This window comes from Meleagris gallopavo, chromosome 7 (assembly GCF_905368555.1).
Source record: "Meleagris gallopavo chromosome 7, MGAL_WU_HG_1.1, whole genome shotgun sequence".
NCBI classification, from domain to species: domain Eukaryota; kingdom Metazoa; phylum Chordata; class Aves; order Galliformes; family Phasianidae; genus Meleagris; species Meleagris gallopavo.
Window position 1 is genome coordinate 29,164,826 of NC_139410.1, and position 15,599 is coordinate 29,180,424.

The following is a 15,599-nucleotide window of genomic DNA, read 5'->3' on the forward strand; positions in this document are numbered from 1 at the left end:
TGCTCAGCCATCACAACTACTGTCACACTGCAGCTGACAGGTTGTGGAAGTTTTGGCTGCCCCAAATCACTGTGAACATTTTCATTTCTTTTTTTTTTTTTTTTGTTAGAATTATGGGGTGTTTCCATCTCATTGCTATATACCAATGTACTTTCACACATATATATCATTGAGTTTTAGCAACATCAAATACTGTATCCAACTAGTTACGAAATACTACCTTGTCAATGAGACACAGCACTGCTGTCAAATGTTCATTCAAATTTCATTTAAACATGCACAGAAATCATTTCTTTATACTTTAGCATGCTTTTTTTGTATTCCAGTTGCAAAAAAAACAGTATGGGGCATCTCCTCTTTGCAATGAACCATGGTGTCTTTCAGTGGAAATTACACTTGGTGTCACAACACTTAAACTATCCAGGAAACAGAACACAAGGTTGGAATGGTTTCTTTTCTCCCTTGGGCTTTAGAAAATCCCAGAGAGGTACTGAAACCTGTGGGTTTCAGAGGACTGGGAGGAACTTGTCAAAGAGAACAAGCAATTTATCAAAGACAACAAGTCACACGTGTGCTTATATATCCTCCAGCATTTCTTCCACTTTCCAATAAACAATGTGAGCAACTGCATCATTCTATCTTCTACTTAGGTGGAATGGTAACATTTATGTTTATTGTGGTGCTGGAGGCCTCTAATGACAGCTCCAATACCTGTAGGCAAGTGCTGTGCACTACGTTCACTTATAACTTCTAAAACAAATGCAACACGGCCATCCTGCATGCAAAATAAAATACAGCATCTCTAAACACATAATCTAACCATTATTTTTATTTCAGTATGTTTTCCATAGCATTATGAAAATATGTTTTTATTACAGAGCATGATTTGTCAAAAGCTATTCTGGCTGGTGGAAGAAAAAGAGCAGAGAAATGAGAGCTGGCTTAACCAGGTTTACATACCTGCTGTTTCAGCCTCAAAGATAAATTACACTGCAGGAGCACGTTCACTAAGAATTCATGCTCTCCTTCTTGCCCTCCTACTTATGTTCAAAGAGAAGAATAGGAAAACATAAATCAAAGTCACAGAACATATTTCTTCTCCAATTCTGAAGCTGACATATCTCTATGCTTGAATCATAACTCCCCACAATACAAATAAAAAGCATGGCCCAGCAATAACCACTTAAAAAAATAATTACAGGCAGCACAGTAATTTACACTTATCTAAAGCCTCTCACCCCAAGGATCCCAAAGCAATTTATACACAATACAGATGGGGCTGATATAAGAACAACAATGGCAGGGGGCTGTTTGGGAATCGAGGGATGTTCCATACTATGCAGCTCTTTGCTGTCTAAAAATTTACATTAGCCAATTATTCTACCAGCAGTTGGAACCGAGCTACAGACTTCTATCCAAAGTTTTGGAACAGTCTAGGTCCATATTGAAAGGCAAGGTCTGAGCTTCAATTTCAATCAGTGAGTTGGAGAAATTAAGAAAGGACTTGATCCAACATGGCCTATCAGATGCCATCCCCAGCTTCATGAGGTGCTCATCCAAAGAGCCACCAGGAATAACATGTTCTTCTTGACAGTCCCAGCACTGTCAATAGCATAGGGCTACAGAGTTACAAACTGATCATTAACCATAGGTGTCAAACTGCTTTTAGTTTCCTAATCCCCAAACCATAACTCTGAGGTGCTGGGTGAAAGTTTGGGGAACTGCACTAATTTGTATTTCAGAACTTAACGTTGGTAATCTATTTACATTTTGAAGGCAGTTTTCACATGGAAAACATATATTGGCTCTCTCCATATTATAAGAGAGGAGTTTAGCATTTTTTTTCCCTCAGACTTTGAAGTGTGTGCACACAAAACTGTATAAGTTATTTACTTTGTTGGATCCCCAAAAGGTATGCTTGGGGGAAAACAAGATCTCTTTCTTCAGTGTGAGCTACAGATGCCACCAATAGCAGATTCCAGTTTCAGCCCTGGGTGGCAGCCACAGCAACTCTCAGCAGGGAGGTAGAGTTTGCCAGGCAATAACACAGAGAGAAGTGGGTGGATGGGTTTTTTCCCTTTGCTCACAATCCCTGGGAGCTGATCCACTACCAACATGCAAGACTCATGAATTACTGAAAAATTATTTGTAACAGGATGCTGGAGTATCACACTGGATTCTTTTCCTTGTTCCTCTGCTTTTTTGAGGGAGATGAGTGGCAATAAGATGATTTATTTAATTAGTATATGGTCCTCAGAAATTGTTAGTATTCAGTGTTACCCATTAAGAGATAGTTACCAAAAAAAAAAAACATTAATTAAATAGCAAATCTCATAACGAGACTTGTTTGAGCTACGTTCTGACACTAAAACCCAAATAGACAAGGGTCATTTATTGTTCAGTTCTCATACTGCTTCAGTCTGGGGCTCACATCTTCAAGAGGCAAAAAACCATTTCACTTAGCAGCAGAGAAGCCACGTCTACGTACACCACCTGCGAGTCTCACCCAGTGCTCATTTGTTTCACCCATTCTAATTCCTTGACAAAGAGCTGCCAAGGTCTAGAAAAACATTACCCAAGTGTCACTGGCAGCAAACTCTTTCTCTCCCATCATTTCTAAAGCAGAAAAGACTTCAAAACTGGGTTGAGGGAAGTGAACAGAGGCAAAAGAAAAAAAAAAAATATTGAACTGAAGGAGTAAGATTCTGCATTAAATTCTGGCTAAAACAAGCTCTGTGGTCACCTGTACTGCATACAGGAGTTAATTCCACAGTTCATTCTTATCTTGTGTTCATATATTTATGAAAATGATTTATTACACGGAGCTGTAGCTATAAGGAAGTGTATTAGATAACCCTGGTAGTTCGACAAATCTTTGTCCATGGTTTCTCTGCTCTCTTGGCAGGCAGCTATTGCAAGAAGTGGGTCTCGAAATAACAAGGATTTTGATTATCAGTGCAGCAGGTTTAATTTAATACAGAATCACTACAGAGACCTGATAACAGTGTGCATTTGCCATTTGCTGTCTTTCTAATCATCATACACTGGTCTGGAAAGACTTTCTAGGGGCACTGCTATAGCAGATGACCAAATAACAAAGTCCATTTCATAAATTGATAGATTGCTTTGTTCTGACATTTCATCTCGTAGTTTTATTTCTACTTACAGAAACTTTCAGTCAGTAGATGGAAATGCCAGACACACTCCTGATGGAAGTGTCTTTTACACTCTCAGGATATTAAAGCAGTGAAAAGGAAGGAAAAAGAGAAGGTCCAAATGGTATCTTGCAGTCGAGAGGGAAATTTATTGCATTTGTTTTCTCCAAGAGAAAAGATACTTTTGGAGAAGCTGAATTCTTCAAAGCTTCCCATGCTGAGTCTTGGCAGTCTCCAAAACATCAGGAGTCCTGAGAAAGAGCAAACATGCAAACATCACAATGCCAACAATAGCCACTGAGGTACCATCAATAATGAGTTTATACATACATGGTTGTATGGAAAATGGTCTTCTGCAACTAACTTCATGTTGTCTTGCCAATATAATACAAGCTCAGCCATGCTGTTGGAATAAAAGTCTGTATCTCACTTGATTTGCTTCCAAAGGTGCTCTAACAGTACAGAGCAGTAGGAGACTACACAATAAATTTCACACTAAATGGATTAAAATTATAGAACCAATAGATCTTAAAACATAAATCTATATGTAAATATCTGTCCTACTGCAGTGCTACTGCACAGCTTATATTTAGAAGAAGATAAAATTGGTAATTAATAAAATTTATAGTAACATTAAGAACTATTGACGTAGTCAGTGACATTGGGAACTCTCCAATTATGTAAATGAATTGACAGAGTAACACAGATTTTAAAAAAGCAAGATGTCGAATATTAAGGATCCTTAGAAGTTGTGAAATAGGATGGTCAGAGATGCTGGCAATAAAAGGACTCATCACAGGAAGTCCCCAGAGAAACATGACTGCCACCATTGAGAAGATGCTACAAAGAGGGAAAGCTCAATTTGCCTGAGAGGAACTTCCTTCTCATTTTTTAAAGGACCTGTTGAAAAGATTGAAGGTAAGAGGAGAGCTGCAGGAATTAAGAAGCAGTAGGAAACGCAGCTTTTAGTGAGGCACTCAGAAAGCTTGACCTCTTTAACTTCAGTACTCAGACAGCTGGACTAGATGATCTTAATGGTTCTTTCCAACCGTAATGATCCATGATTCTACATGTTCAAAAGCAATACATATACACATTTAACCTTCAAGAATGGAAAACTTAAACTAGAGAGATACGAGAAATAGTTTCAATTGTAGAAAACAAGCGTAACCAACCTTTACCACTGGCAAGGTCCAGTGGTTGCAGGAGGAGGAACAGGACTCGCCAAGACAAGCACAGGACAGCCCAGAAGGATCCTCCCTCCCTGTGTTTTCAGGACCTTCCCTACATTTTCTGGGTTTATAAGAATGCAGCTCCTGCACTGCTGGGTAAACAGCTTGCCAGTTTGTTGTAAAGCACGTCCCCAAGGTAATACTCCTTCATTCCCTGTTAACAGTGTACCCAGCTTTACACAATTAATTAGGGAAGCATTCAAAGACCTAGATTTTAAACCACTTAATTAATAAGAAATGAGCATTTAATGGCTATTCCTCTCAGACTGTTTAATTTAATGAGAGAACTTGCAAGAAAAAGAAGCAAGAAAAATCGATTTAGTGTATAACAAATTGCCGCAGAAAACAGAACTGCCTCACATGAACATACGTATCTATTTGCTGCTCGAGCATCTCATAACATCCCTTTCAGAGCTGGGGCTATAACCTGTTTTTGGAGGCCATGACACCAGTCGTTATTTCCAATAACTTCTAACAATTTCCATTACTCACAGGGATGCCATTATTCCCTCCCCACCTCGTAATAACAAAAGCTCCAAACATGAGGATGGGCAAGCACCAGCACTTGTCTCAAACCCCAGCAAAGGGAACCCAGACCCCATCAAGCACTAAGTACAGGTGTGAGCCACCAGCATCCATCTCATGATGTAATGGGAGAGGAGTGACTCTACCCAGAAGGAGATGTGACATGTGTAGCCTTTACCGCAACAGACAGCTGGGCAATATGAATTTGTGTAGGTCACTCCTATTTGAACTGAATCTTTCTATTACAGGAAAAGAAAATCCTGAAGCAGCTGCATTTCAGTTTGAAATTGTGAGAGCTGTCACACTGACATTGTCATAAAAGCAAAACTTCTTTCTGTATCAAGGGAGAGTCTGAACGCCAGATGATGGGAACGTGCCCTTCTAAATTGCTAAACATCTTGAGTTGTTTCCTTTCCTGAGGTATCTGCCACAAACAAGAACAACTGTGACTGAAGACAGGAGAGCTTAGCAGAGAGCAGTGAAATATTTCCAACAGTATGATCACAACCTAAGAGTATATCAGAAATACTATTGCAGTCAGTTTTGTTAAGATCACGAAAGAAACTGCCCCTCTACTGAGGCATTTCAAGCCTTAGGTTCTGCTTTTGAATGCAAGCATACAGAACATACAAAAGAGAATGTTTTGGGTTGGAGAGCGATGTTGCTGCGTTGTTTTATTTTAAGAACTGGGAATATAGGAAGATATAAGTATAAACATTCAAAAAAAAACACCATTAACTTTGAAAAAAGGCCTTGTTCATTGGTACTGGCAAGACAGAATGATTTGAGTAGGGATGGAATGAGACTCCAACATACATAACATTTGAAAATAAGTATTAATACATTGTGTTGCTATGATTTTGCCAATCATTGTCATGGTTCATTCCCATAGTTAGCCACCTATTTGTGCAACGCTTTTGCTGATACAAAACAATTATAAACATTTATCAGTAAAACTGATAACAAATTAATTCTCTAACTTTCACTAGTTAATCCTCCATAAGTTAGTAAGTCCAATTCAACAAGAAAACCCACAGCTAGGTTTCTTTTCTACAGGTCACAGAGAAAAGGTATTTCTGGTGAATATTGCTAAATTGGGAATTGCATTTTTATAAATCTAAGGGATAACCCTTAGCCAAAAAGATGAGGGATGGGGAAAATAATATTGAAAGCTTTTTGGCTTTCAGAGGGCAAATCTGTTCCCAAAGTCTGGGAAACTCTAAGTAGCAAGGAATAATGGTCATATTGGTCCAAAAAAAGGAGATGCTGCAGATACAGTGAGTATACTATGGTACAAAGGGAACAAGATGCAATCCCTGAGGCTACCCCAAGAAATGCTCATCCATCTTGATGCTGCCCTGTGCCAAAGAGGCAGGATTTAGCCCTAAATATGTCTAAAAAACACATTCAAACTTTAAAATTTATGTAATCACTTATGACTAACTTCTCATTATAGCAGAAGTTATAGTATATGCAATTATCTCCTTAGTTAGGGTTTTAAATTAATATGAGTCATTCTCCTTCCACTTAAAAGCTCATTTCCCACATGTACAATGCTTCCAATATTTCTCTGGAAGAGAAATATCAAAGGGGCTAATTCCCCCCTTTTAATTTAACTGAAGAAAATAGAGTTACATAAAGGACAGATTTGAAACATTAAACTGTGCTTGAGCCCACAAGGAGGAGAGAAAGAAAGGGCAAAACTACACATGCATAAAAAAAATGCAGTGCCTGTTGCTCTGCTTTAATGGTATTTGTTTCTACTGAGGGGAGGGCAGGGAAAGAGGAATGTGTTCCTGCAGTACTAAACCTGCCATGGAACAAGGGTGGTCCTCTTATCTGACCCCTCCTACACTCCAGAAATTGCTCATAAATTGAAGCATGACCTTAGCATGATTCTCAAATCCCCTTTCTCTAAGCCCTGCAAAATAACTCCCAACACCTAAATACTGCTGGACTTTATCAGAAGAGGAGCAAGCATCTGGGAGATGGATCAAGTAATTATTCAAAGATTTCAATTGACCCTTGCCTATGAGCACCCATGATGACAAGATGGATCTGTCTTGTCTCTGAAGACCAGGCCACACCTCACCAAACTGCAGATGCTGATCCTCAGCAAGTGGTAACTTTAAAGATATATTATTAGCCCTGATTCTGATAGTCTGATGATACAGACCTGTAACTAAATGAAGTTTGCAATGGTGAACCTGAAAAAAAAAAAAAAAAAAAAAAAACTCTCTCTCCTTATGCATGGTTTACTTATATATTTTACCAAATACACAATCATAGAATGGCTTAAGTTGAAGGGACTTTAAAGATCACCTTGTTCACTAAACGCACTGCGTGTTCTAGACTAGCTTCTCTGGTATGAATTTCCCTATATAATAATAAATTCATAAATTGGTGTATTTTGGCCCTTCTTCTGTTTTTCTGTTCCCAAATTATACAGGTTCAAGGATTACAGTAAGAACATTCCCATGCACAAATATGAAAAACTTTGAATGCTCTCCTATGAGCCAGGAAATTGTTATATGAGCCACAGTAAACTGTGGGGAAAAAAAAAAAAAAAAAAAGAGAAATGTGAGAGCAAGTTTCCTCTCAATTGGTTTGTCTCCATCTTTTGGCAGGAATGATTTGAATATGTTAATAGAATTATTGAAATGAATCCTTCTTTTGCAGGAAAAATAGAAATTCTCTTGCAGATGACTTGATATGGAGCTCATCCCACACCACAACTTTTTGCTGAGAAAAACCACATGCATAAATGCGTATGAGCTCTATGCACTTAAGCACTAGAAGTTATGTATAGTGTATAATTTAGAGCACTTCTACCCCAAAATGGCATCACTGCTCTTCCTCCAGCTGGAACAGAACAGCTGAGTGGAGAGCCCAGCGCATACCTGGCAACTCTGGTCCAAACACCACAGCAAATCAAGCTTCTGTTTGGCCTATGCACAGCACATCCCACTTGGTTCCCTGGAATGCCAGCATCAGCTCTCCACTCCATGGGCAGTGTCATGTACACTGTGCTGCTCTGTTTGAAAATACAGGGAGAGAGCATGCTAAGCGAATGGCATCAACACACTACGAAGATGACAGAAGTAAAAAATGGTAGGAAAAGCAAACATCTACAAATGCTATCTTTAGATTCAGATATGATTTAGCATCTCAACACACCTTTTCAATGAAATTATTTTTGTGAGTCTAAAAATATTACTACTAAAATGAGATACTCCTTATCAATTTTGATGGGAGTATATCGGAATCTCACCCAAAAATCTCTTAGATTTTCCATGCCAACGTTGGTTTGTTTGCAGTCAAGTATAATCTCCTCATGGCTAAAATTTTTCTGTAGCTCAGAAGACTTCACATTGTTGAGGTTTCTTTCCTAAGAAACGTTCACAAATTTAATGCTTAGAAAGGTAACTAAGTAACCTGTAACTGACACAATCACATAGAGACATATTCATGCCATTAACTCAGTGTTTATTGCACTGCATGGAACTAACAGCTCTGCAGTTAAGTTCTGGCATAATACTATATTTTAAAAGGCCACAGAAAAGGTGGATATAAAATGAACCTGCAGAAACAAATCCTTTATCATTATGTTTGCCCTTATGTGACTGCATCCTGAAAGATGGCCTCCCAGGCTCTGGGTCTGGGCTGAGCTTGTATGGCCCTCAGCAATGAGCACCTGGCCCATCTCACAGCCTGGGTCTCCCCACATCTCTAGGGAAGAGAACAATGTTGACTGGCACAGGCTGCCCGAGGAGGTGGTACAGTCACTGTCTCTGGAGGTGTCCAAGAACCATGGAGATGTGGGCACTGAGAGACATGGATAGTCGATGTGGCGGGGATGGGTTGATGGTTGGAATTGATGATCTTAGAGTTCTTTTCCAACCTTAATGATTCTATGATCCTACAACTGTTTATGACGCTTCCTGCTGAATCCCCTATAGGTAACAGGGAGAATTACTGCCACCACAGCCAGGCAAACACTGAGGAAAGATTTTCAGGAACATAGGTGTGGCTTTAGCAGCACACATAGCACACTTTGACAATTTGTTACTACTCTGGATCTGGTCCAAAGAATAGCCCTGATCCTTTACCACTCACTTAACATGAACTGAAAAGAGCATGAACCAGCTCTCAGGCTAAATAATGCCAGTTGTTTTCTTTTAATCTTAATTAAAGGACATCATTTCTCAATTTACTTAATGGCTATAATGCACATAACACATCAGTATAGACAGGGACCCACATCATTAGAAATGAAGCTACGCTGTTGCACAGAACTATTAGAAATAAAAGTAAATGTGACTGTGCAAAAAGCTCTTTACTTAGTAGACATAAAGCCAGTGAAAGCTGATTTGTTCCCTATCACTATGTCTCAAGTTGGCAGCAGCCTCCTAGATCAAGTCCTGTTTTATTCATAAGCATTATACAGCTCTTTCAGTAATCCTGATTTTTAAAGCTAAGCAAACCACTGTGGTTTATTAACTACCACAGATTTTGTTAGCATTGTCTGTAACACAAACAATTCTATTTACTGCATATTGGGATGGTGTATGCTGATTTCCCAAACTGTACTTCAGAAAAAGATCACTCTGAATTCTCAAACTTGCATGATGATTGATTATCTGCTTTAATCACATAAATAATCCCAAAGAGATCTGTTGTACTCCATTCTCACATAATGACTAAAAATCTATTTCTGGCACCTAAGGAGCAAGGAACAATCCAGAGTTGGAAGGCAAGTGCACAAAGCAGGAACACTGAGAAATGAATGTAGCACCTAATCTTTGATTTCTTCTTGTGGTATTTAGTACAGACACTTGAAACACGTTTGCTATTCAATTAGTGCTTCTATCTGCCCTTGGTATCACCTTAAATCAGGCTAATGAATGATAATTACAGATGGTTTAACATCACTTCGGCTATTTTGACACTAAGCAAACGCAGCATTGATTTCTAGCATTAGTTTATTCAAACAGTTTGTGTTTATATATAAATATGTATTCATATTACATATAAATACTATGCACATCATTATCTGTGAATTGAGGGGGAAAGAGCCTATCTCCTGTATTCCAGTCTCAAAAAAAAAAAATCAATTCCTGCATCTCTGCAGCACACGCTTCACAAATCTGTATCCAAACATTGCATCTTACCCTGCAGTGAGAAAAGGACAGGCAGCACTCTCATGGTTTAAGGCACTTTTTGGAGTTCAAGAGCAGGCTCAAGGTGCCCGGCAGCTTCACCAGTGCTGTGCAATGCCGCTGCTAGTACACTAAAGCTGTTCTCTCAGATATACTTACAAGATCTCTCAGAATACAGAATTAATTTATAATATCTTGGGTAGCCCTTGAAACTATTTTTCTCCACTATATTATTGTTCAAGTGTAAGGCTTCTTTAATGGTATATTAAGCATCTTTGCTATCAATATTGCCAGGTCTCAGTCACCCACAAAAGGCCTAAATGCTCTCAGGTAGCATAAAGTAGGCTAGTTCATAGCCAACGCAAAGCCACAATGTTTTTTGGAGGAACTAGCTCTCAATTTAAGAAAAATGTTCTATTTACTGCTACGGTAGTTTTCAATTGAAAACCAAGAGTGAGCACACACACCTTAGAAACTCTTTTTTGGAGATTAGCATTTGAGGAATTTTTGGAGCTGTAAGAACTTCCAAAATCCTGCCTAATCCCTATGCTGTCCTTCTCCATGCTTTGAGCTGGAAGTTCTAGCAATGGCAAATTTACTGTGCAGATTATGATCAGAAAATACCGGTTTGCACAGCTAAAAATATTAACTCAGAAGTTAAATCCTCCTTTTTCCTATTTGTTTTTGATCCAATCAATATAGATACTATTTGAATTCTTCCTCAGAGTGTAACTGAGCTTAAAAGGAATACAACTTTTATTGCTGAAAAGTTTTCATTGACTGTCTTTACTGTTTCTACTGATCTAAATAGTTTTTGATCACATTTTCCAGCAATATCTTTGTGAAATCATACTTCATTCAGACATGTTACTTAACTTACTGCTTTGATAGTTACCTGCATTCTTTCTCTATCCACTAAACCACTAAAACCAAACCAAGCTGTGTTACATCCTATGGGTTATAATGATTAAAAAATTCATTTTGAATAGCAACTATCAACCTATCATAAACTTCAAAGAAACAGAGTTAAAGTCTTTCATTATCTCCAATTCTTAGAATATATGACTAGGCCTAAAATATTAAAATGTAAGAAAATAAATTATTGAACCACATTCCTTATTACTGATACTTTTTGTCAATTAAGTCGAGCTTCAGTTTTTCTGGCTTCTTATGGTACATTTTACCATAGTGATTCTCTTTTTCGCACCTCTCCTTCAAGTTTAACTGTTTTCTTTCAATTCTTTATCACAGAAATAAGCTGCTTTATGAGGCTCTGTAGTGAAATAAAACCATTTTTTAAATAACTGCAAGGAGTTTTATTCATCATCTTCATCATGTGTGGGATTTTCCTCAGACTGACCTTCTCTTTCCTTTCCCAAAATAAATTCATTCAGGTATTCATTCATTTTTCCACGCTAGTGCCTGGGAGCAGTACCAGAGTCTATGGAAACGGAATGGATATTCTCATGGTGCCACGACCTTATATCATTCTCTTTAATCTGTCCGAAATGGTATTCTTCTATCAGGTTTATCTTAAACTGCAGTGCAGCGTGATCTTCTAGTTCTTCTATTATTACAGAGCACCTTTTGACACCCCTGCTGACCCCCTCTACTTTAGAAGTGACATCCCTATGATAACATTTTGAATATGCTCAAAAATAAGTCTGCCAATAACTTGAGAGAATTAGCAGGCTCCTCTGATTATTGACTGTAATTCATTTATAGCACTTGAAATACCAAAGAGAGGCACTTCAGTGTGTGATGAAATTGAAGCAGATGCTGCTCCCGAGTGTACAGCTGCTTACCCAGGAAACACAAAGCACAACATTCAGCACTCAGTTGTGAGCAGCCTGCCTGGTCTGTCTGAGCAGCTCTTTTCAGCCATACATGGAGAAAAATGAAAGACCTAAGACATTACACAATTTAGTCAGGTGTCAGGATTCATACCCCTGGCTACTGACCCACAATCCTGCACCTCCCAGAGAGAAGTTTCTAAAGCTTAAGGTATTTTTTGTTTCTTAAACACAGAGTTTTAAATGCAGATTTGTCAGAGTGGAAAAGACTGCTAAAATCAGTTAGTACAACCACTGACCCATCAGCACCATGTCCAATAACCACGTCCCTAATGGTTACAGTGGACATACATTCCTTACTTATTTTAATCAAGTGTCAGCATCCTATAGCATCTTGAGGCAGTAAGTTCCACCAAGCAATTATGTGCTCTGTGAGAAGTAATGCTTCCTTCTTGATGACAAGAAGGTCCTTGCCATGCACAGGGCAGGGTGGCTCTCACCTTGCCAAGACATGTAGTTGTCATATCAGGTGTTCCATGGAGCAATCACCACTGGAGGGTAGTAGCTGTTGTGAGGAGGTATTAAACAAAATTAGCATCTGCCTCTATATATGAGGGAAAAGGCTCAACAGGGACAGACAAATAGTGAGAAAAATATTCACAAAATAATAAACATTCATATTATGAAAATGATGTTTGCCTTTCTATTCATGGAATCTGCAGCAGAAATGGATCTGTGTTTTCTTAAGTTCATTATGCTGTTATGCACAAGCAAAACCCACAAGGCTCATGTCATCTCTGTTAGCTACACACATGGCCTTGGCCAAAGCAATGGTCCTCAGTGCTAACCCAGCACCTAACTCTCACACTAAGCACAGGTCCCAGTCTGGGATTAAATCAGATTATCTATCTGCAGGCACCACTGCAACTATTTCACCTGTTAGCTTCTGTAAAATATAGGCTATTCATAACTTCTTGAATACATTGTTTACACGCTGGTCACAGAGTTCTTAGAGAGAAAGTACTTCAGGAAATTATTTGTCTTCTTTTTTTTTTTTTTTACATTTAAGTTGCTTGCTAGCACACAATTCAACAAGGAATCACAAGCTCCCAGGTCATTCAATAAGTAAGAGCCAGGTAGCTGCCTGTGCTCCAGGCTGAGTGATCACCCAGTCCTGCAGCGTATTTCAGCAGCATACTCATTTTCTCTCTTATTCTGGTTCTTTATCTGTTTTTTTTTCCACCAGAGCCTGAACGCTTTCCTGTAACACATTAAGCAATATGAATATTATATATCACTTCTGCAGTTCTCATTTTCATGTAGGCAATAGAGAAAAATACATTAATGTTAATGTTCACTTTATACCTCTTCAATCCTTAACCTGCTTCCAGCTTTTCAGGGCAGGGCCCCTTTACCGGTTAGACCATTTGGGCTTAGTGTTCATCCTGGTTTTGAAATGTAATGCAGCGACATGCCTTATATTTTAAAGTAAAGCATTTATTAACCTCTCTAGAGCAGAGTAGTTTAGGATGCTCAGATTCTGCAAGGCACTCATGGCTATTTCAACGAAGCAGGCACCCAAAAGACAAGCTGACAGCATGGGGCAAGGGCAGTAAAGTGCCCAGCCAGATGCCCCAGCCCAGTAGACAGGACAGCAGCAGCCAGGGCCCACCCATCCCAGTGCTGTCCCCACCAATGCAGCCTCTGTTCAGCATTTCTCTTCTAGCTGCCCAAGGCCTGCAGAGAGTCGCTCCTCTGAGCTGTCGTTCTTTCTTTAGAAAGATTTTTGAAAAGCCATATCATGATGTTAAAAAAAAAAAAAATCTCTATTAGTATTTATCTTTCCTCTAACATGATCTCCAGTTGTTTGTAGGCTTTGTTTAATATCATCCTTTCAATGTCAATGTTCTTATTCTGAGATAAGAAAAACAATTCACTGCCTTGCATTTCTTTTATCCATCCTAATTAGTTTTCTAATTAATTCATAACTCCAAAAGCCTTCATTTATTTCATGTTTCGCTTTAGCTTCCGAGCTGCCATAATCAGATTAGCAATCAAACCCATTTTGAAAATATTTCTCCCAGGAAGCATGGAAAGCTTGCACAAAACTACCTCTGTGAATCTAATAAGCTTACTGCTTCTGCTTTGTTCTCCCTGATCTAATTTTCAAGTTTGCAGACATCCCACTCCATCTAATGTGAACTTACTTGCACAAGGATTCTTTCTCCCAGCAACAACACTGTTATTATTAGTTATTTGCATTACAGCTCTTGGAAAGGAAACAGCTGTAGGGAGCTTAGTGCACTAAGAGAGAGAGAGCACAGAGCACCTGGAGCCATGGGCTGAACCACGCTGCTGCTCTGCAGGGACACTGCATACATACCTGGAAAGAAGGTCTTCCACGATAAAGGGACAACTGCAGATCAAATGGATGTAGCAGAGCAGAAGCAGATATCTGTATCCTTCCTCAGAACATTCTTGCCCTGATTCAAGAAAGCATCACTCTTTGCAATAGCATTTAAATATATGCTCGTCCTTGAGTATACGCTCAGTCCTGCTGAAGTCTCTGGAAGATAATCATCCTTGAGAGCACAATGAGGAAAGGCAGACTTGGGATGTGATTGCAGTCCAGCCAAATTGGGATCTGGAAAACGTAGTCAGAGAAGTAGAAACTCAGTGTCACGGCAAAATTACGGCACATTGCTATCACATATAGTAGGAATTAAAAGCAACCATTTCTTGTTCAACTGATACACTCATTTTTGCCACTTTTCCACTGTAAACAGAGAAAAACGTACAACACTTCCTACAGCATCCCCTCTACTATTTCTGCTACCAAACTCTAGAGAAGTTTGGACTTTATTCTGTGGTCACACTGCAACAGACCCATAAAAATCCCGCAAACACTGTCTTAAGTTTGCTCTCACCTTCTGGGCCTTTCAGTACCTAAAGGGAGCCTACAAACAGGAGGAGAGTCAATTCTTTGAAACTCTTTGATAATAGCAGGACAAGGGGAAATAGTTTTAAGCTGAGAGAGGGAAGATTTAGGTTGGATGTCAGAGGAAGTTCTTCACTATGAGAGTGGTGAGGTGCTGGAACAGGCTGCTCAGAGAAGTTGTGGATGCCCTGTCCCTGGAGGTGTTCAAGGCCAGGTTGGATGGGACCCTGGGCAGCCTGGTCTAGTATTAGATGGGGAGGTTGGTGCCCCTGCCTGCAGCAGGGGAGATGGAGATTCATGATCCTTGAGGTCCCTACCACCCCAGGCCATTCTGTGATTCTGTAAATAGCACCACAAAGGACCTACTCAAAACCACTCACACACCGCACATTATACAATCTAATTAAACATCCACCATCTCACCTCCAGAAAGCCATACAGCAACTGGCCAAGGTTAATACCACAATGAAAATGTAGACATATATAGAAGGAGAAGAACGAAATGGTGAGATCTGCTGGGTTACTGTAAGGACAGGTTTTGCTGGATAAAAGCCACTGTGTGAGATTTACTAAGGGTGAAAGGCTCATGCATACAGATGAAGAAAGCCTTGAACAAGACAGCTAGAAAAAAGAACTTATAATAAATATAAATCGCCACACATTTGTGTAACACAGAAGTCTTTCTTGCTTTTGGAATCTTTCAGAAGAAATCTAAGTGGCACGACTTGATAGTTCAGTTTAAATTACTTGCGTTAATCAACATTCATTTCTTTTTACTACAATATAGCAGTATTGTC